Raw genomic sequence first — 7,635 nt, forward strand, 5'->3', positions numbered from 1 at the left:
TGCACTGAGCCAAGACCCTGCCACTGCCCTCTAGCCTGAATTACAGAACAAGACTTCGTCTCAAGGAAAAAAAAAAAAGAAAAGCAAGGAAATTGTTTCTGGGTTTTCTTGTGAGCAGAGAACTCACTGTGGGATGTGCTGTGACGACACAAGGGAGGCGGGTGGGAAACCTTGTACCAACCGTAGGAGTGTCTCCAAGTCCCCACCTTATCCACTGGGGTGCGCCATAGTGGGCCTGCCGAGGAGAAGGGCAGCCGCTCCCCGCACACCCAGCGGTCCGTTTTGTTCTGGGCCACAGTATGCATCCAGTCTGCAAAGAAATCTGCTGTGTGCCAGCTATGGACAACAGGTGAGATGTTGAGCAGGCACTAGAAGGGGAGTCACAGCTATTCAACAAGACATAGGAGGGGGTGTCCTTTTGACAGAGCCACACCCAGGCAGCGGTCAGGTGCCTGTCCTGCAATAACAAATGGATTGGTGCCCCCTGCGAGGTGTTGCAGGAGACCATAGTAGGACAGTGGAAGCATTACAATGTCCCATTAAGACGGGGTGATTGTCCATAGTGGAGGATCCGGGCCCACTATTTCAGAAGTGCAAGGGATAGTAGGATGTAATAGGGAATGACTTGTAAATCCTCCTCTAGGCACTTTCCTCCTGGGGTAGAAAAACTGAACCAGTGGGAACTGGTTTTTTATTTCCAAGGTACTTAGTCATTGGCTGCCTGGCGCATAAGTCCTGTGGCAAGGGCAGCAGCAGCTTACCTGGAGTCCCAGGTGGGAGGCAAAGGAGTACTGTCCCCAACACTGTCGACCTGGTTCCTGATGGTGGCGTCAGGCCCTTGTGTCAGAAGAGTGTATGCTGGGGTGCTGAGAACGTGCACAGGCTCATTCAGGCTTAATACAGCTGCTGGTGAGCAGCAGGCCCACAGAACCAGATAGCAGAATTGTCTCATGACGAGCTGTCTGTGTCCTAAGCCTGCTGAGAAATAGGGCCCTGCCCCTTCTGTATGAAGGAGGGGTTTGTGGAGGTTCCGCCACCCCGTCAAAGCCTCCCTTGGCCGTCACACAGGTGACAGAGTGAGCGCCGAGTGAAGCAGCATACTCACGAGCCTGCTGGTCAGTGTGCTCCTTAGTTGAAGGCTTCTTGTCACTTAGCAACAGTTTGTATTTGCACATTCCTGGATTTTGGTTTCTGGAAAGTGTCTCTCCACCACCCTGTTATTTGGCACTGGTGTGGACTGGCACTGGGGACTCCTTGGAAATGACCTGCACTTGCTGGAGGGCGTGATATATTGGCCTGAGTTGTTACAGCCAGCTCTGGCTCCTTCCATGGTTGGGACCAGAATGGTAAAGGGACATGTTTCTGTCCCCGTCTTTGCCACAGGCCCCACCCAAGCCCCTCAGCGACAACTGGCTGTGTCCAGTTGACAAGGCTGTTCCTGCACTGATTCTCCTGGGGCTTGTGTTTGCTTCGCTGCAGCCTCAGCTTGCTCAGAGGTCCCATTCTCTTTTGTGGGCCAGTCCACTGGGCTCCCTTCTTGACCAGGCTCTATAGGGGCTCATGGAGTGGGCTATTTGGGGGTCCAGTCGTTCAGAGGCTTATGAATATTTGCAATTGCTTTCGTGGAGTGGAGCATGCATTTCACTACCCTAACTCTCAGCTGGAATTCCTTAGAAGTCATTTAGAGTGTGAAACATGATAAAATAGCCATGCCTAGAATGCATTTTGGAATGAGAATTATGTATACCAAATAGGTTTTTGTGGCAATCTCTCAACTAGTAATATAAACTGCACCTGCCTCACCATCACAGCTGCTTCTCCTAACCACTTATGACTGTCATAAGCCCTTGCAACAAATGGATCTTTTTTTTCTTATTTTTGAGACGGAGTTTCGCTGTTGTTACCCAGGCTGGAGTGCAATGGCGCAATCTCGGCTCACCGCAACCTCCGCCTCCTGGGTTCAGGCAATTCCCCTGCCTCAGCCTCCTGAGTAGCTGGGATTACAGGCACGTGCCACCATGCCCAGCTAATTTTTTGTATTTTTAGTAGAGACGGGGTTTCACCATGTTGACCAGGATGGTCTCCATCTGTTGACCTCATGATCCACCCGCCTCGGCCTCCCAAAGTGCTGGGATTACAGGCGTGAGCCACTGCGCCTGGCCCAAATGGATCTTAACATACAGATAATAGAGCACTTGGCTCCCATGTCCACTAGGACAAGAACGGTCTGTTTCAATACATAGCGGGTTCTACATGTGTTCTCCAGTCCCCAGATACCTTGGCCGCCATTATTCTTATTAGGAGTCTAAAGTCCTGGTCCTTATCCTGATCTAAAGGGTTGGTGCCTGTGGGAAGGCAGTGAGCTATTCCCATGGTTCTTTAGGAAAGTGCTGCTCTGGCTTAAGTTTCTGGCACATGCAAACATCGCAGCATTGGGCAGCTCCCCTGCCTTTCCAGTAGCTTTTCTTGTCGCCACCTTGATCGGGGGAGTCGCTGTAAAGGCCTTTTTGCTGCCTCCTTTCCCTTTGCTTCCTTGTCTTTTATCTCAACTGTGCACTCGCTGCATTTGAGGTGTTCCTTGTAGAACACCCCAAACGAATGCCCTGAGTAGCCATCCCTGGCTCCATATCTCACAGCACCGAACAAACATTCATTAAGGAACATGTGGTCATTCTTGGGATATTCCAGAGTCGTTTTCTGGCAAGACATGCCCACAATACAACATCTGACAATGTTTCCTGTATGATTTTAACATACCAGATAAGCCAACCACGTCTTTTCTAGACTTCAGGGGACCTAATATCTAAAAAGTTAAAAAGGTCAAAAAGACCAAATTTGGATTTGGATTTTGGAAAGTTTGTCAAATATCAAAGGCTTACAACACTCTATATTACTAAATAAGTTATTGTAAAATAAGTCATTCTTTTAGCCAAAGCAATAATTCAGATATTTCAAAGCAGCGAAAAAAAAATTTTTTTTTGAGACGGAGTTTCACTCTTGTTACCCAGGCTGGAGTGTAATGGTGCGATCTCGGCTCACTGCAACCTCCGCCTCCTGGGTTCAGGCAATTCTCCTGCCTCAGCCTCCTGAGTAGCTGGGACTACAGGCACGCGCCACCATGCCCAGCTAATTTTTTGTATTTTTAGTAGAGACGGGGTTTCACCATATTGACCAGGATGGTCTCGATCTCTTGATCCACCCTCCTCGGCCTCCCAAAGTGCTGGGATTACAGGCGTGAGCCACTGCGCCCAGCCCCAAAGCAGCAAAATTTATTACTCTTTGATAGAGGAAGAGTCTCACTTTCCCAAACAGTAAGATCTCATAAAGACAGCATGAGGTCAATGGAATCTGCCTTTCTCTCTCTACTTTTGATGCAGCTTACTCAAAAGGCAAAAAAAAAAAAAAAAAAAAATTACTCTCTCTTACAAAAAAATCTTATTCAAAAGAGAAAATGAAAATTTACCTTTGCATAGTGTATTATTGTATTAGTCAATTTTTACGCTGCCGATAAGGACATATCCATGCCTCGGCAATTTACAAAAGAAAGAGGTTTATTGGACTTACAATTTCCTCAAGGCTATGGAGACCTCAAAATCGTGGCCAATGGTAAAAGCACATCTCACAGGGAGGCAGACAAGAGAAGATATCTTGTTCAGGGAAACTCTAGTTTTTAAAATTATCAGATCTTGTGAGACTTATTCACTATCACAAGAACCGCATAGGAGTGACCTGCCACCGTGATTCAGTTATCTCCCACGGGGACCCTCCAACAACAGGAAGGAATTATGGGAGCTACAAGATAAGTTTGGGTGCAGACACAAAGCCAAATGATATTATTTCTAATGACTTCTAATCTTGCCTTCCCAACAGTCCCCCAAAATCTTAACTCATTTCAGCATTGACCCAAAAGTCCACCGTCCAAAGTCTCATCTGAGATAGGGCAAGTCCCTTCCACCTATGAGTCTATAAAATCAAAAGGAAGTCAGTTACTTCCTAGATACAATAAAGCCTGTACCCCATTGGGTAAGTATAGTGATTCCAAGTGAGAGAAATTGCCCAAAAGCAAAGGGGCTCCAGGTTCCAGGCAAGTCTGAAATCCAGCAGGTCAGTCAAATCTTAAAGCTCCAAAAGGATCTGCTTTGATTCCATGTCTCACGACCAGGTCATACTGCTGCAGGAGGCGTAGTCTTGGGCAGCTCTGCTCTGTGTCTTTGCGGGGTACAGCCTCCATCCCAGCTGCTTTCATGGACTGGCGTTTAGTGTCTGTGGCTTTTCCAGGCACACGGTGCAAGCTGTCAGTGGATCTACCATTCTGGAATGTGGAGGACAGTGGCCCTCTCTCACGGCCGCATTAGGCCGTGCCCCTGTAGAGACCCTGTGTGGGAGCTCCAACTCCACATTTTCCTTCGGCACTGCCCTAGCAGAGGTTCTCCATGAGAGCACTGCCCCGGAGGCAACCTCTGCCTGGATATCCAGGCATTTCCATACATCCTCTAAAACCTAGTGGGAGGTTCCCAAACCCTAATTCTTCACTTCCGTGCAGTGGCAGGCTCAACACCACGTGGAAGCTGCCAAGGCTTGAGGCTTGGACTGTCTGAAGCCGTGGCCTGAGCTCCAAACTGCCCTAGTTTTCATCCACTGGCTCCTCTTTCTCTCCATAGGTCAGCCAGACTGTGTTTCTGTTCCCTGTAAACAAAAGAATCTCCGCTGACACAGGCATTACAGCAGAACCGCATCAAATGCAGCTAGCATGATGAAGTTTCATAAGGTTTCAGGGGTAAATGGGTGCGTTATTCTTATAAAATAAGTCAATTACTCAGAGACTGAAACCCTCGATGCCCAAGTGAAATCTGTGAAAGGAAGTAAATTATCCAAGAATTGGTAAAGAAGTGAAACATCGTTTATGCCATCAGGCAAGTGGGTGGCCATGGCTCTCTCACCTTCTTCAGGAAGAAATCAAGAAATCAATTGAAGCCTCAGGAAAACATTGGTTGATGGAGAGTTGGAGGGACTGAGGCAAGTCTTCTGCAGAATGTGACACACAAAATAACTCAGTAGGCCCTGGATCTAATTTATGAGTGACTTAGGGGAGGTTCTAGGGTGATTCTGTTCATCCATGTGATGAGGCTTGGATGTTTGTTTCTCAATACTTATGCTGAAGTGTGACTTCCAATGTTGGAGGTGGGACCTCGTGAAAGGTATGGGGTCATGGGGACAAATACCTCATGAATGGTACAGCACCATTTCCTAGGCGATGAGAGAGTTCTCAGTTCGCATGAGATCGGATTGTTTGAGTCTGGGCCCTCTGACCAGACCCTTCCTCCCTCTCTCAACATGTGACATGCTGAGTACCCTGGCCCCAAATAGAGCCACTTGCCACGTCCTCCCCCTCTCTGCCATTCTCAACACCATCTTCACCACTGTTAGGACAAAATCATGGAAATGCCACATCCTCCCCAAAGCCGGAAACGAACCACAAGATCAATGAATGACTTGAACAACTCCAGCTTGACAAGTAGGTGAGTTTATCAGGGTTTACATACAGGGCACTCCTGGGCTGTAGCAAGAACGCGCTGGAGATCCATGTTTTCTCCCGTCTCTAAACTGCTTCTAAGCCAGGATTCGGGCTCTTCGCCAACCGTGTATGAGCGATGAGAATGTTCTTGGTTGGTTCTCAGATACTCTTCAGGATGTTTGGTTTCTCACATACACTAATATCTCAGCTGGGGACCATGGCCTTGATCCCCCACCTGGCCTTCAGGGTTCAAGCAGGGGACATACCCTCAAGTAACATGAAGGGACCTGTCACACTCCAACCAGCACCACCACCACCATCAAGAAACCACTGCCTGACAAACCAGTAGGAGGGCAATAAAGAGCAGATGCTCGAAGGACAGGGTCGGGGACCATCACCAGGGAAAGACTTCATTCCTCGAAGGACATCAAATTGGGAGGTGGGTCAGTAGGGGAGCCGCGGCTTGTTCTCCTGTATTCACCTGTTCCAAGTCTTCAGCTTTCTCCGTTTGCAGCCCTTTCTTTTCCTGGCCTTCTCATTGCTTGTTCCTGCAAGCCTCCTCTTTCTTCCTCCCCTGCTATATTCTGTAGTCCAGAGTAAACTGCTTCTTCCTATTCCCCACACTCTCCAGTCCCCTCTCCTCCCTTACTGCAGGCTCCAGCATTGCTGCCATCTCCCTGGTGTACTTGCCGTCTGCATTAACCCCTCCCCGGTGTGCTCAGCTACAGAAATGCCAAACTCCTTAACACTCAGTTCCAGCAACTTTACCTCACCCCCTTTATCCCTCTAATAAAATGTCTGCATTTTGTCGCTGCCTGTGCCTGGCACACCTCCCCTGGTGGCTGCACTGCTCTGGGGTCACTGAGCCAGGCATGGCTGAAGACTGTCATGGATGTGGGTGAGCTTCCTTAGCTTCCCCTCCAGCTCCTGAGCCAACTCAGACTTTGCCCCCTCATGAAAGTGCTTTGACTCAGTGAGTTAAAGTCGTCTCAGATGCACTTTAGTGATAGGCATTTGATAAATATGCCATCTCACTCAAGGACAAGACAGCACCATCACTTGCAAAGTACTAGTAGAGTGGAAACTCAGTAGATGAACAAAAAGCAGTGATATTGGAGCCAGAAGACCTTGTTCTGTAGAGTGAAGAATTAACTTTACCTGAAGAGAGGTCTTCCCTTTGTCCTTGGCTGAGTGGTGGTTGCCAGGGGCCAAGGGCAGAGATGGAGAATGAGGAGTTCTTGTTTAGTAAATACAAAGCTTGAGTTTTGATGCCAGAGCCTGGGGAGAGCGAATGAGGAGTTATTGCTTACTGGATACAGAGTTTCAATTTTGCAAGAAGAAGCGTTCTGCAGGTGATGGAGGTTGCAGCAATGTGAATGTAAGTCCACTGAGCGGTACACTTCCACATGGTTAAAATGCTCAATTTTAGGTCAGGAATATTTTACCACAATTTTAAAATTGTAAAAAATTCTTTAAAACCCAACCTTGGCAGAAAAAAAATTAATAGCACCTGAGCTCTTTAGGTTTGCTAAACATTTTCACTCACGTAATCATATCAGTTTCAACAACAGCCCTGTGATGAAAATATTTGCTAACCTGGTTTCCCAGAAAAGAAATCCAAGGTTCAAATGGGGTGAAATGACTTACTTAGAAACAGGCAGAGCTGGACTTGTAGCCAGGCCTTTCTGGTTCTTGTTCTGTTTTCTGGACCAGCCTATTGCCCCAAAAGACAGTGACTTTCCAGAATCTTTCAAGTGTTCTGAAAATGTGATTTTCTTGCTCACTTTCACCTTGTTGCCTTGAGATGGACTCCAAATACCACCAGGATGTGTTGCCCAAGTCCCGCCTGGCCTGTGGCTGATGGCCACAGGGACCTGGGTCTGGCTGGGCCAGTGACGACCAACTGTAACCCACATCAAAAACTAACGTGCTTCCAAAACAGAACCCATGTCTTGCAATTTGCAAAAGTTGCCCTGAAATGTTGACCTCACAGAGAGTGCCGCAACGTCCTGTCCAGCTCTTCCTCCCTCTTGGGAGCTGGAGAGGATATTTGGCCTCACACAGATAGCTGGAATTCACTTTCCCTAGTTTTTGGCTTCATGACTCAGTTTCCTGGCTTG

This window comes from Callithrix jacchus, chromosome 1, assembly GCF_049354715.1.
Source record: "Callithrix jacchus isolate 240 chromosome 1, calJac240_pri, whole genome shotgun sequence".
NCBI classification, from domain to species: Eukaryota; Metazoa; Chordata; class Mammalia; order Primates; family Cebidae; genus Callithrix; species Callithrix jacchus.